The sequence below is a fragment of the Cricetulus griseus genome, chromosome X (genome assembly GCF_003668045.3).
Source record: "Cricetulus griseus strain 17A/GY chromosome X, alternate assembly CriGri-PICRH-1.0, whole genome shotgun sequence".
NCBI lineage: Eukaryota > Metazoa > Chordata > Mammalia > Rodentia > Cricetidae > Cricetulus > Cricetulus griseus.
In genome coordinates this window covers 75,749,772-75,765,047 of record NC_048604.1, presented here as the reverse complement: position 1 = coordinate 75,765,047, position 15,276 = coordinate 75,749,772, and positions in this window count along the sequence as shown.

Genomic DNA, 15,276 nt, shown 5'->3' with positions numbered 1-15,276 from the left:
TCTGGCCGGTCGGTAGTGGCACACGCCTTTAATTCCAGCACTTGGGAGACACAGGCAGGCGGATCTCTGTGAGTTTGAGGCCAGCCTGGTCTACAGGGCGAGTCCCAGGGTAGTCTGGACTGTTAAACAGAGAAGCCCTGTCTTGAAAAACCAAAAAAAAAGATATTTTCTGTGAGTGCTGGCGCCCACATAATCTCCACACTCGAGAGACAGAATTAGGAACTCATGAGCTGGGAGGCCAACCTGTGCTATGTACAGGTATGTAGAGACCCTGTCTTTAAAAAAAAAAAAAAACGGGGGTGGGGTGGTGCTAAGAATGCAGTTTAGTACTAAATCGAGTTACAGGACAGCCAGAACTGTTAAACAGAGAAACCCTGTCTCGGGGAAAAAAACCAAAAAACCCGAAGTTTAGGCAGAAATTGTTTCCCTGGCATATATGATTCTCTAGGTTCAGTTTCCAACCACCACTAAAAGGAAAATGATCTTTTGAAATTTTCTCTCATTGTTTTTCTTTTGTTTTGAGACAGGCAAGCTCCCAGGCTGGTCTTGAACTTGCTTCGAGTCAGAGGAAGAACTCAAACTTGTGCTCTCCTGCCTTCACCTCCTCTTAGTGCTGGGATTACAGGATTGGAATGTGCCTGACTCATTGGGTGCTGGGAATAGAAACCAGAACCTCATCCATGCTGGGTAAGCACTCCATCAACTGAGCTATACACCTCCAGCCCCATCTTACATTTCTGTACAAGTTTCTGTTTATAAATTTATCTCACCCTCCCCTATCATTTTTCTAAGCCAATGGCTATTTGTAACCCCAAATAACTTTAAAATTTTTTTCTTATTACATTTATTTATTCATTCTGTGGAGGGCAGTGTTCAGATGTGGTTGTCTAAGGCAGCTTGCTGTAATCAGTTGTCTCCTTCCACCATGTGGGTCTTGGGTATTGAACTTAGGTCCAGGTTTGGGAGCAAGTAACTTTACTTGTTTTAACTTACTTTAACTTTAACTTACTTTACCATCGTACTGGCTCCTTAATATATGTTTTAATGTCAAAGTTTTGGTACAGCCATTTACCTGATACAGGAAGTTATGCTTGAATAAGTCCATACTTTTGTTAAGTAATGGTGGAAACCAAAATATAATGTACTCTAGTGGAAGTATTTTATTTGATTATACCTTTTTTGTTTTTTGAGACAGGGTCTCACTATATAGGCTTTGGCTGGCCTGAAATTCATACAGATCTGCCTATCTCTCAAGTGCTGGGGTTAAAGGCATGAGCCACCACAGCCCTACCCCTTAACTTTATATCCTTACCTTTTGATTTGTTTGTTTGTTTTTTGAGACAGGGTTTCTCTGTAGCTTTTGAGGCTGTCCTGAACTCACTCAGTAGACCATGATGGCCTTGAACTCACAGAGATCCTCCTGCCTTTGCCTCCCGAGAGTTCAAGGCCAGCCAGGGCTACACAGACAGATCCTGTTTCAAAACATAAATAAAGAATATCAAAACAGCGGAGAATTATATTTATTCATAAAACATTAAAAAACCCTTATTAAAATGCTGAAGCAGGCTGTGCAGTGGTGGCATATGCCTTTAATCTCAGCACTCAGAGGGAGAGGCAGGTGGATCTCTGTAAGTTCAAGACCAGTCTAAAGTACAGAACAAGACCCAGAACAACCGAGTGTACCCAGAGAAACCCTGTCTTGGATGTCTTTTGCCTGCATGAACCTCTCTCTGTACCATATGCAAACCCATTGCTGGTGTTGTCCAGAAGAGGGTGTCAGATCCCTTGAAACTGGAGTTACAGTTTTATGAGGCGCCACATGAGTGTCGAAACCTAGGTTCTCTTCAGGCCCCATTAGTATGGTTTTAATTTGCATTCTTTAACGTGTGTGTGTGTGTGTGTGTGTGTGTGTGTGTGTGTGTGTGTGTGTGTGTGTATGCATGCTAGGTGGTGGGGGTTGTAGGGCCCAGGGCAGCTTGGTACCCACCTGCTGCTTGGCTACACTGGTGCCATGACTCTAAGACAACACCTGACTTTAGAAAAAGACCACAAACTAGGACCACACAGATACCACCATCCAAGGAGAAAATACCTAACATTCCAACCATTGTAGATAGGATCACAAGATGTCCCTCAGCCCAGCACATACCCAGCCCCTTTCACCAAGATACCCTTAGACAAATGTCAGCCAATCAGGGATTCTGAACCTTGGAAATCCCCCACCTCAACCTCTGCTATGATAAAAACCCACCCCAACTGAGCTCGTGCCAATGCGTTTGACACACAGAGAGTATCAAACTTGATTAAATGTTGAACCTGAATAAAGGCTCTTGCTTTTACACATATGATACAGTCTCCTTGTTGGATTTTGGGGATCTCTGAGATTTGGGCATAACAGGTATGTGGTATAATGGTGCTAGTGGTCTGATCCATCCCAGAGCCTCATGCAAATTATTAAGCAAACGCTCTCTCACTGAGTATCTTTCCATGGACTGATTAGCCATTAATATCTCAGTTTGGCAGTTTGGATGGGGTAGGAGTTGAGACAGGCTGTCCTCATACCCTCTGTGTATCTATGGCTGGCCTTGAGCAGATCCTTCTGACTCCAGCTCCCAAATACTGGGATTATAGTTACACTTTTGCATTCATATCTAAGAACACTTTGCCATTTTTTGTTGCTAATTTTTGTTTTGGGGGGGCTGGAGAGATGGCTCAGAGGTTAAGAGCACTGACTGCTCTTCCAGAGGTTCTGAGTTCAATTCCCAGCAACCACGTGGTGGCTCACAACCATCCCTTATGAGATCTGGTGCCCTCTTCTGGTGTGCAGATATACATGGAAGCAGAATGTTGTATACATAATACATAAATAAAATCTTTTAAAAATTTTTTGTTTGGTTTTTTGAGACAGTATTTCTCTGTATAGTCTTGGCTGCCCTGGAACTCGATCTGTAGACCAGGCTGGTCTTGAACTCATAGAGATCCTCTTCCTGCCTCTGCCTCCCAAGTGCTGGGGTTAAGGTGTGTACCACCATCACCCAGCCACTTTTCCAGTTTTAAAGATTTTATTTATTTTTATTTTATGTATATGAGTGTTTTGACTGAATGTCTGCCAGCAAACAGTGTGTGTGTGTGTGTGTGTGTGTGTGTGTGTGTGTGTGTGTGTGTGTGAGAGAGAGAGAGAGAGAGAGAGAGAGAGAGAGAGAGAGAGACCAGAAGAAGGCATCATACCCCTTGGACTGAAGTTATAGACAACTGTGAGCTGCTATGTGAGTACTGGGAATTGAACTTGGGTTCTCTGGAATAGCAGCCAGTGCTCTTAACCCCTGAGCTATCTTTTTGTTTGTTTGTTTGTTTTGTTTTTCAAGACAGGGGTTTCTCTGTGTAGCTTTGGAGCCTGTCCTGGAACTAGCTCTTGTAAACCAGACTGGTCCCGAACTCACACAGATCCTCTTGCCTCTGCCTCCCGAGTGCTGGGATTAAAGGCATAAGTCACCACCACCCGGTGAGCTATCTCACAAGTTTATTTAGACTTTCTCCCCATTTTAAATATCAGGTGGTATTTATTTATTTATTTATTTGCTGGTGACTATTAAACGTAGAGTCTCTTCCTGCTAAGCATATAACCTACAGTGGTGGTTTTTAAGAATTTTAGTTATTTTCATTTTATGTGCATTGGTGTTTTACCTGCATGTATGTCCGTGTGAGGATGTTAGATATTGGAGTTACAGACAGTTGTGAGCTGCCATGTGGATGCTGGGAATTGAACCCGCGTTTTCTGGAAGAGCAATTAGTGCTCTTAATTGCTGAGCCATCTCTCCAGCCCCATAATTTTTTTTTAACTGAATTACTAGAGTTCTTTTTACATTCTGGAAACAAATCCTTTATTAAATGTATAATTTGGAAATGTTTCCTCATACTCTGTACTTTGTCCTTCTACTTTGCTGTTTTTACCTTGTTTGGTTTTTGTTTTGGAAACAGAGTCTCATTTAACCCAGGCTGGCCTTAGACTTGCTGTGCAGCCTGAGAGGCTGACTTTGAATTCCCCGTCTTCCTGATTCTACCTCCCAAGTGCTGGTAATACAAGTGTGATCCACAGTGCCTGGCACAGGGGAGGGCCAAGGGCACACAGCAGAGTCTTATTTTATAGTCCAGCCTAATGCAAACTGGTCTTGAACTTGATTTCCAATTCTCTTGCCTCAGTCTCCTAAATGCTGGGATTGCTTGAATTACCAGCCTGCATCACCCTTCCCAGCCCTTCCATTTCTTAGTGTATTCCTTTACCAAGCCTAACAATTTTAAGTCCTGATAAAGTCCAATTTCTATTTAAATTTTTCTTTTATGGATCATACTTTTTGCATTCATATCTAAGAACACTTTGCCAGATCCAAGGTTACAAATATTTACCTGTTATGCTTTCCTTTTTGTTTATTTTGATTTTTGAAACAGGGTTTCTCTGTGTATCCCTGGCTGTCCTGGAACTCACTCTGTAGACCAGGCTGTCCTGGAACTCACAGATACCTGCCTGCCTCTGCTTCCCGAGTGCTGGGATTAATGGTGTGTGCTATCACACCCAGAGTTCTGCTTTCTTCTTAAAGGTTTATAACTTTATAAAAAGGCTTTTATCTCTTTTTAAATATGTTCCTTTAATTTTTTATATATCTATTTTATGTGTATGAGTGTTTGGCCTTCATGCGTGTACTTGTGCCATGTGCATGAGTGGTGCCTTGGGAAGCAGAAGAGGGCATTGGCCTTCCTGGAACTGTAGTTAGGAATGGTTGTGAGCCTCTGTGTGGGTTCAGAGAACTGAACCCAAGTCTTTTGCAAGAACAATAAGTGCTGGCTGGAGAGATGGCTCAGCTGTTAAGAGTATTTGTTGCTGTTGAAGAGGACCTGGGTTCTATTCCCATCACTTCTAGTGAGCCAATGCCCTCTTCTGATCTCTGTGGGAACCAGACACACAAATGGTAAATAGACAAATATATTCAGGCAATATATTCATATAATAAAATAAATCTAAAAACTTTTAAAATCAGCTGGGCGTTGGTGGCGCACGCCTTTAAACCCAGCACTCGGGAGGCAGAGGCAGGCGGATCTCTGTGAGTTCGAGGCCAGCCTGGTCTCCAGAGCGAGTGCCAGGATAGGCTCCAAAGCTACACAGAGAAACCCTGTCTCTTTTTTTCTTTTTCTTTCTTTTCTGTGTTTCTTCCTTTCTCTTCCATTTATTCCTTCCTTCCTTTCTTTCTTTTTGTTTTTGAGACAGGGTTTCTCTGTGTAGTCCTGGCTATCCTAGAACTTACTCTGTACGCCAAGCTGGCCTCGAACTCACAGAGATCCACCTGCCTCTGGAGTATGCCACCCGGCAAATTCAATATTTCTTAATATTTTAAATCTTTAATTGGCATACAAGTTTCAATATGGCATTTTATTTTATTTTTGGAGACAAGATCTCACTGTGTAGCCCTGGTTGTTCTGGAACTTGCTATGTAGAGCAGGCTGGCCTCCAGCTCATACAGATCCACCTGCCTCTGCCTGCTGAGTACTGGGATTAAAGGTGTGTGCACCATGCTTGGTGAACTACACTGTTTTTTTTTAAATATTTTATAACACCACGTGGTGGTGACACACACCTTTAATCCCAGCACTGAGGAGACAGAGGCAGGAGGATCTCTGTGAGTTTGAGGCCAGCCTGGTCTACAGAGCAAATACCAGGGCAGGCTCCAAAGCTACACAGAGAAAACCTGTCTCGAAAAAAAAATTATTACATTTACTTATTTATTTATTTTTAGAGATTTATTTCCATTTATTCGTGTGTCTCTGTGTTTCTGTGTGAGGGTCTGCTGCTGTGCCAGTGGAGGCCAGTGAAGGTGTTCAATCCTCTGGAGTACTGGTGGTTACGAACCACCAAACTTGAGTTCTGGGAATTGAACTCAGGTGCTCTCGGAGAACAGCAAGTACTCTTAACTACTGAACCATCTCTCCAGCTGCACTTTATTTGTTTGTTTGTTTGTTTGTTTGTTTAGTGTGTGTGTGTGTGTGTGTGTGTGTGTGTGTGTGTGTGTGTGTGTGTGTGTGTGTGCATCCATGCATCTGTCTGTGCGTCTGTATGTACCTGTACCACAGTGCCTATGTAGAGGTCAGAGGACAACTTGGGGGGAGTCAGTGCTTTCTTTCTACCGTGTGGGATCTGAGAATTGAACTCAGGTGGTCAGGCTTAGCAGCAAGCCCCTTTACCCACTGAGCCATCTTACAGGCCCATTATGGTATTTTCTTTCCCTTCCTTCCTTTCTTTCTTTCTTTCTTTCTTTCTTTCTTTCTTTCTTTCTTTCCTTCTTTCTTTTTTCAAGACAGGGTTTCTCTGTGCAACAGTCCAGACTGTTCTGAAACTCACTTTGTAGACCAGGCTGGCCTCAAACTCACGGAGATCCACCTGTCTCTGCCTCCTGAGTGCTGGAATTAAAGGCCTGCACCACCACCACCTGGCCCATTATGGTATTTCCAAGCATATTTAGTTCTTTTTTTATTAATTTATTTTTTACATTCCAATTCCAGTTTCCCCTCCCTTCTTTCCTCCCGCTCCATCCCTCCCCCCACCTCCCATCTGCTCCACAGAGAGGGTAAGGTCTCCCCTAGGAAGTCTACTAAGTCTGTCCCATCATCTAGTTGAGGCAGCAACAAGGCACCTCTCCACCCCCCACACCCTTGTGTCTAGGCTGTGCAAGGTATCTCTCCATATAGAATGGGCTCCACTAACTCAGTTTGTGCATTAGAGTTAGATCTTGGACCCACTGCCAGTGGCCTCATATATTGTCCCAGTCACACCATTGTCACCTATATTAAGGGAGTCTAGTTCTATCTTATTCAGGTTCCCATTTGTCAGACCTGAGTCAGTGATCTCTCACCAGCTCGGGTCAGCTGATTCTGTGGGTTTCCCCATCATGGTCTTGACTCCTGTGTTCATATTATCACTCCTCCCTTGCTTCAATTGTACTCCAGGAGCTTGGCCCACTGGTTAGTTGTGTATTTCTGCATCTGTTTCCATCTGTTTCTGGAAGAGGGTTCAGGCTTCTCTGGGGTTGTGGATTGTAGTCTGGATATCTTTTGCTTTATGTCTGGTATCCACTTATGAGTGAATAATACTGTATTTGTCTTTCTAGGTCTGGGTTACCTCATTCAGGATGGATTTTTCCAGTTCTGTCCATTTGCCTGTGAATTTTAGGATGTCATTGTTTTCTACTGCTGAGTAGTACTCCATTGTGTAAATGTACCACATTTTCTTTATCCTTTCTTCGGTTGAGGGGCATCTAGGTTGCTTCCAGGTTCTGGCTATTACAAATAGTGCTGCTGTGAGCATAGCTGAACAGATGTCCTTGTAGTGTGAATTGCCTCCTTTGGGTATATGCCTAAGAGTGGTATTGCAGGGTCTTGAGGTAGGCTGATCCATAATTTTCTGAGAAATCGACACACTGATTTCCACAGTGGCTGTACAAGTTTGCACTCCCACCACCAATGGAGGAGTGTTCTTCTTTCTCCATGTCCTCTCCAGCATAAGCTGTCATTGGTGTTTTTGATGTTAGCCATTCTGATTGGTATAAGATGGACTCTCAGAATGGTTTTGATTTGCATTTCCCTGATGACTAAGGATGTTGAGCATTTCCTTAAACGTCTTTCTGCCATTTGAGATTGTTGGGTTGAGAATTCTCTGTTTAGAGCTCTACCCCATGTTTTAATTGGATTATTTGGTATTTTGATGTCTAGTTTCTTGAGTTCTTTGTATATTTTGGAGATCAGCCCTCCGTCAGATGTGGAGTTGGTGAAGATCTTTTCCCATTCTGTAGGGAGCTGTTTTGTCTTGTTGACTGTGTTCTTTGTTTTACAGAAGCTTCTCAGTTCCAGGAGGTCCCATTAATTGTTGCTCTCAGTGTCTGTGTTACTGATGTTCTATTTAGGAAGTGGTCTCCTGTGCCTATTCATTCAAATGTTTTTCCCCACTTTCTCTTCTATGAGGTTCAGAGTGGATGGATTTGATCCATTTGGATTTGACTTTTGTGCATGGCAATACATATGGATCTATTTGCATTTTTCTATATGTTGACAGCCAGTTATACCAGCACCATTTGTTGAATATTTTTTCCACTTTATATTTTTAGCTTCTTTGTCAAAAATTAGGTGTTCATAGGTGTATGGGTTGATATCAGGATCTAGGACAGGCTTCAAAGCTACAGAGCAACCCTGTCTTGAAAAACAAAACAAAACAAAAGATAACAAAAACAAATACTGCTGGGCTTGGTGAATAATGCCTGTAGTCCCAGTACTTGAGAAACAGAAGGAGGACTGTACACAAGTTTGAGACCAGCCATGGCTACCAAAACAAAATCATACACTGTCCACAAATATATTGTCCATAAATAAAATTATTTATGAACTTCCAAGTCTGTTTGTTGTTGTCTATGTCTATCGTTTTATGGGTAGGACACTGATTTTTGTAGTTTTATCACTCACATACATACAGTTTTGTTTTGGAGGGAGGGTCTCATGTATCCAGGCAGGTCGTGTGGCTAAAGATGATCTTGAACCTGATCCTTCTACTTCCACTTCTGAAATTCATGGATTACAGATGTATACCACCATGCCTGCTTTATTTTGTGCTGGGGATTGAACACACAGCATCAAACATGCTGGGCAACCACTCTAGCAGCTGAGCCCAGCTGCATATTTATTTGTTTTGAGATACAGTCTCATACTAGCCCACCCAGCCTGGAACTCATTGCAATCTCCTTGCCTCCCTCAGCCTCCCAAGTCCTGGGATTACAGGACAGCTTAAATATGACCTTTTCCGTTTGTTTTGTTTTTTAAAGATTTATTATATATATATACAGTGTTCTGCCTGCATGTATGCCTGCAGGCCAGAAGAAGGCACCACTTGTCATTAAGGATGGTTGTGAGTCATGTGGTTGCTGGAAATTGAACTCAGGACCTCTGGAAGAGCAGCCATTGCTTTTAACCACTGAGCCATCTCTCCAGCCCCCTTGTTTTGTTTTTTTCAAGATAGGGTTTCTCTGTATGTAGCTCTGGATGTTCTGGAATTCACTCTGTAGACCAGTTTGGCCTCAAACTCTCATAGATCTGCCAGCCTCTGCTTCCTGAGTGATGAGATTAAAAGCAAGGCTGCAAATTGTCTTCTAATCTCCACACTGTAGGGTAAAAAGGCCAGTCAGAGAAACACACTTTAGCCCTGAAACCAGAGCCAAAGAAAAACACCCTGACCCTGAGACCAGAGACAAAAGATTAAAAGGGGCCACTGAAAGAAACATTTCCTGGTCCTGAAACCAGAGCCAAAGAAACACACCCTGACCCTGAGACAAGAGACAATTTACTGCCCCTCAAACCAGAGACAAAAGGTTAAAAAGGGCCAGTGAAAGAAACATATCCTGGTCCTGAAACCAGAGTCAAAGAAACACACTCTGCCCCTGATCAGCTCAGCATGAAAACCAACCAATCCCTGAGCACGTAACCAATCCCTGAGCAAGAAAACCAACCAATCCCTGAGTACAAAATCCAGCCAATCTCTGAGTTTGTTCAAATCCAGGGATTGAAATCTGATCAATTCCCACCCTGAACATCTTCACCCTGGAAAAACCTTGCTCCTCAGAAGCCCTATACAAGTCCTGTACCTGTTCAGTTGGGAGCTGCCTTTTTCCACCCTGGCAGAGGCAGCCACCCTTCTGGATTCCTCCCTCCCAATAAACCTCTTCCATGAGATTTGGGTGAGACATTATTTTCCCAGAGTGGAGTGGGGCAGAGAAGTAACAACTTTTACTGGAGCTGGAGTAAACTGCTAGATTTCTGTGGGGGAAGCCCCTTTAACAGAGAGGAGCAGAAAAGGGACATTCCTGCTGGGGAAACTTCCTTAGCAGAGTGGAACAGAGAAGTAAAGGCTTCCCTGGAGAGGAGCAGGACTGCTACATTCCTGTGGGGAAACGATTCCCCACCAGAGCAGAGCTGTAGGTATAACTGTGTGGTGATATTTTGTTTGTGAGCTAACAAATAAAGTTTGCCTGAAGATCAGAGTGCAGAGCTAAGCCGCTAGAGGCCAGGCAGTGGTGGCACACACCTTTAATCCCAGGACTCAGAAGACAGAGGGATTTCTGTAAATTCAAGGGCACCCTGGGCCACACAAGATTGAATCTGTCTAAAAGAGAAACAGAACTCACACCTTTAATCCCAACACTAGGGAGGTGGAGACAGGAGTCATATGGCTGGGCTAAAGGCGAGAGGAGACAGGAGAGCAGTGCAGTCTGAGGAGCAGTGCAGTCTGAGGAACAGTGCAGTCTGAGGAGCAGGCAGTGTAAGCAGTCTGAGGATGAAGTCTGAGGACAGGATCACCCCTTTGGTCTGAGCATTGGTAGACGAGAAAACTCTCTAGTGGCTGGCTGCTTTGCTTCTCTGATCTTCAGCTTTAACCCCAATATCTGACTCTGAGTTTTTATTATTAAGACCAAAGACAATTTGTGCTACATACCTGGCTTCCAACAGCCAGGATACCTTGCCCTTCAGAGATACAGGTATAGTCTGGCTTTTGATGGCCAAAATACATTTCCCTTCAGAGCTGTAACACACACACACACACACACACACACACACACACACACACACACACACACACACACACTCACCATAGCTCATGCACCACTTTCCACCATGCAAATAAATTAAAATATAATAAAGTATATTCCTTTTTACAATAGTTTTTGTTATTCTAAGGCCTTTGCATTTCCATATCAAATTTAGGGTCAACTTGTCAATTTCCATTTTAAAAAATTCCTGCTTTTTAAAAAAAGTTGTCTTGACAATAATGAGGGCCATAAGGACCCTTAGCAAGGACTGATCACAACCATCAGTGGCAGCAATGATAACTGATAATCTGAGTCAGCAGCAATAGGAGAGACTCCTGGCTAAAGGCCCTTCATATTCCTATTAACAATGAGAAAAAAAACAGCCAGGTTTAGTGATACAAATCTTTAATCCCAGTACTTAGGAGGCAGAGAAAAGCAGATCTCTGTAATGAGTTTTTTTTTCTTTTTTTCTGTCCTACCAGCCAGCTCCCAAATAATGGCACAGAGACTTATTCATTATAAAAACTCGGTCTTAGCTTACACTTACTCCTAAATCTTATAACTTAAATTAACCCATTTATTTTAATCTCTGTTCTGTTGTATGGTTCATTACCTCATCTCTCTGTACTTACTGCTCATGCTGCTTCCTCCACATCTGACTGGTGACTCCACTTTCTACTGTGTCTCCTGGCATCTCCCGTGCACCTAGATTCATTTCCTCTTCCTCTCTCTCCCCAGAAATTCCCCCATACCTCCTGCTAGCTATTGGCCGTTTAGCTTTTTATTACACCAATCACAGCAACCACGTCTTCACACAGAGTACAGATATGCCACAACAATCTCTATGAATTCCAGCCCAGCCTGATCTACATAGTGAGTTCCAGGCTAGCCAAGGCCCATAGTGAGACCTTGTGTTGGGCTGAGGATGTATTTCAATGGTAAAATGCTTGTTTAGTATGCCCAAGGTTGTAGGTTTGATCTTGGGTGCCATATTTTGTGGCCAATTTTTTTTAAGTGTCCACATTTGCTAGAATCAGCGTATGAGAGAGAACATATATTTGATTAAGTGTGCAATATAATAGTGTTAACTATATGCATATTGTTGGGCAACTGATTGCTGGAGCCTTTTCCATCTTACAAAACGGGAACTCTATATTCGTGCTTACAGGACTCTCTTTTTTCTGAGACAGGCTTTCTGTATGCTGTACAGATTGGCCTGGAACTTGTTTGCAGTCCAGTGTGGCCTTGGACTCATGACCTTCAACCTCAGCCTCCCTAGGGCTGGAATTACAGGTATGTGCTCTCTCACACAGGCAGCTTGCTTAGCCCTTTCCTCTTTCTCTTCAATCTCTCTTCCCCCTCTTTCTCTATGCTAGTAACTTAACCTAGGGCTTCCTGTATAGCCAAGCACACACTGTACCATATCTTTATATGTACTATACCTCTTAGCCACACACCCTCAGTCTGGTTGAGAGTGTTTTGAATCTGTATATCAACTTGAAAAGAATTAGAATCTGACAGTATATAGGTTTCCAATCCCTTCTGGGATTTGCTTCACCCATGCTTAGCATTCTGTCATTTGTCACCAAGGCAGTACTCCCCATGTTTCGAGGCAATATAAAAGTTACTGCTTCTTCAGGCCAAGTCTGAGCCCAGTGTTTTCATGTATGGGGGCCTGTTCTGAGTCTTTCTCTGCCCTGCCCACCAACTCCCAAATCATGCCACAGAGACTTATTATTAATTATGAAAACTCTGCTGATTGCTTAGGCTGCTTTCTAACTAGCTCTTATAACTTAAATTAACCATTTCTATTAATTCACTTGCTGCCACGTGTCTCAGGGTTTGTTACCTCATCTCCTACATGTCATGCTTCCTCCGCATCTTCTTGTAACTCTGCCCTTCTTCCCAGTGTCCTCTGTGTCTGAAAAGTCCTGCCTAGTTATTGATTGTCCAGCTTTTTATTAAATCAGTCACAGTGAAATATCTTCACACAGTGTAAAGGAATATTCCACAACAAGTACCCTGTTTTTCTTTTTCTTTTTTTTTTTTTGGTACTGTTTTCTAGTCACCAACCCAATTCAAAGCTTCGAGGGCCAGGAATGACTTAAAGTCCCTCTCTGCCCTGGAAACTACAAAGAAGTTTTGTGTTGAGATAGTTATGCAATCATTGTTTTTTAATTTTTTTTTGTCTTTTAGACAGAGTTTCACTGTGTAGTCTTGACTGGCCTGGAACTCACTCTTTAGACCAGGCTGGTCTCGAACTCACAAAGATCCATCTGTTTTTGCCTTCCAAGTACTGGGATTAAAGGCGTGTGCCACCACTGCCTGGCTGGCTTTTAATTTGTTAGACACTTATTTATTTGTTTGTGTGTGAGTAGCACATGACTATACCACAGTGTGTGTGTGTGGGGGGGGGCGTCAAAGAAGACTTCTTAAGAGTTTGCTCACTCCTTCTACCATGTGAATTCTGGGAATTTAACTCGGGTTGTCAGACTTGGAGGCAGGCATCTTTATACTCTGAGCATGAAAATGCCTGCCATCACTTAAAAAAACAAAAACAAAAACAAAAACAAAAATGAATTTAGCTACAGCCAGGCATGGTTGTGCATGCCTTTATTCCCAGCAGGATTCTGTGAGTTCAAAGCCAGTCTGGTCTGCGTTGTGAGTTCTAGGTCACCCCAAACTACATAGTAAGATCCTGTCTCAACAAAACAAAACTAAACAGAATTTAGTTTCTGCTGGGCATGGTGGCTCATGCCTGTAATTCCAGCACTTGGGATGCTGACACAAGAAGAGCACAGGTATGGAGACATACATTGTCCAGCCTAGACACAGAGGTGTGAGGGAAGGAGAGGTAGGTACCTTGATCCTGACTCAACAAGATGATGGGACAGACTTACTAGACTTCTTAGGAGAGAACTTACCCTCTCCCAGGAGCAGATGGGAGGTGGCGGGGGTGGGGGGGATCAGGAGGAGAGGAGGGAGAGAGAACTAGGATTGGAATGTAATAAATAAAAACATGGGCTGGAGAGATGGCTCAGAGGTTAAGAGCACTGACTGCTCTTCCAGAGGTCCTGAGTTCAATTCCCAGCAATCACATGGTGGCTCACAACCATCCGTTATAAGATCTGGTGCCCTCTTCTGGTGTGCAGATATACATGGAAGCAGAATGTTGTATGCATAATAAATAAATAAAATCTTTTAAAAATAAAAACATAAAAACATAAAAATAATAAAGAAGAGCACAGGTTCCAGGCCAGCATTGGCCACAGAGTTGCATGCTGTCTCAAAAATAAGGAGAAAAGGTATAGCATGCTGGTGCCCAACTGCAATCCCAGCACTTAGGAGTTGGAAACAGGGTGACCAGAAGTTCATGGCCATTCTTGGCTATACAGAAAGTTAAGAGCAACCTGACCTACAAAATCTTGTCTGTTTGTATACCATATACATGCAATGCCCTCAGAGGCCACAAGAGGGTGATAGATTTCCTGGAACTGTAGTTTTTGGAGGTTGTAAACTACCTAATGTGGGAGTTTGGAACTAAACTCAGGTCTTCTGCAAGAGCAATAAGTGCTCTTAACCTCTAAGCCAATCTCTCTAGCCCCAGTGAAAATAAACCTTTAACTTAAAAGGCAGAAGCAGGTATCTGAGTTCAAGGCTAGTTTAACTGCATAGTGAATCCAAGCGAGGTAGGGCTACATAGTGAGACCTGTTTAAAAAAAAAATAAAATGAATTTAGTTTTAGGACCACGAAACAGCCCAAGGGCCTGCACTCAATCTTATTTGTATTTTTTGTTTGTTTGTTTGTTTGTTTGAGACAGAGTTTCTCTGTGTAACAGTCCTAGCTGTCCTGGAACTTACTATGTTGATGAGGCTGGCCTTAAACTCACTGAGATCCACCTGCCTCTGACTCCTGAGTACTGAGATTAAAGGTGTGAGACACCATTGCCTGGCCCTTATTTGTATTCTTGACCACAGTCCCTGAACTCTTACATTTCAAAGAAATTACTAGAGCCTTTCTTTCAGCAAAATCACATAGCAACTCGCCATTGCTCCTGCTCAGCTCAACTCTGTCGTGTGTGTGTGTGTGTGTGTGTGTGTGTGTGTGTGTGTGTGTGTGAGAGAGAGAGAGAGAGAGAGAGAGAGAGAGAGAGAGAGAGAGAGAGAGAGAGAGAGCGTGTGTTCTTACACATCTGAAATGAAGTACTCATGAATACATGGCTTGTGTCATGAAACTTCTAAAGTATAGAGTTACTTTTCATTAGTTCAGAAACAGCATTAAAATGATTAACTTTGGAAGGGATAGTTTTTTTTTCAACATTTTAATTTACAAGGAGCATATTGTCCAAAGTGTCTTTCAAAGTAGATACGTTCAGTTAAAATGGTGCTATTCATTCCCTGTTTTTAATGCTATTGTTTGGTTAGCTATTACAGCATTTTTCTATCCTATTGCACATAGTGCACCATCTTTTTTTCTTACTCTTATCTCAGCTGGTTACTCTTTCTGTATCTCTTTGGTGTTCCCTATCTTCTCTAGAGGACTCCTGCAGGATTCAGTCTCTGCCCCATTTGTACTTAGCCCTCTGTTAATCTCCTAAACACCTCTGGAATACAGGCTGGAATTTTGCGGTTCTGAAGCCCATTGCTATTCTCATTGACTCCT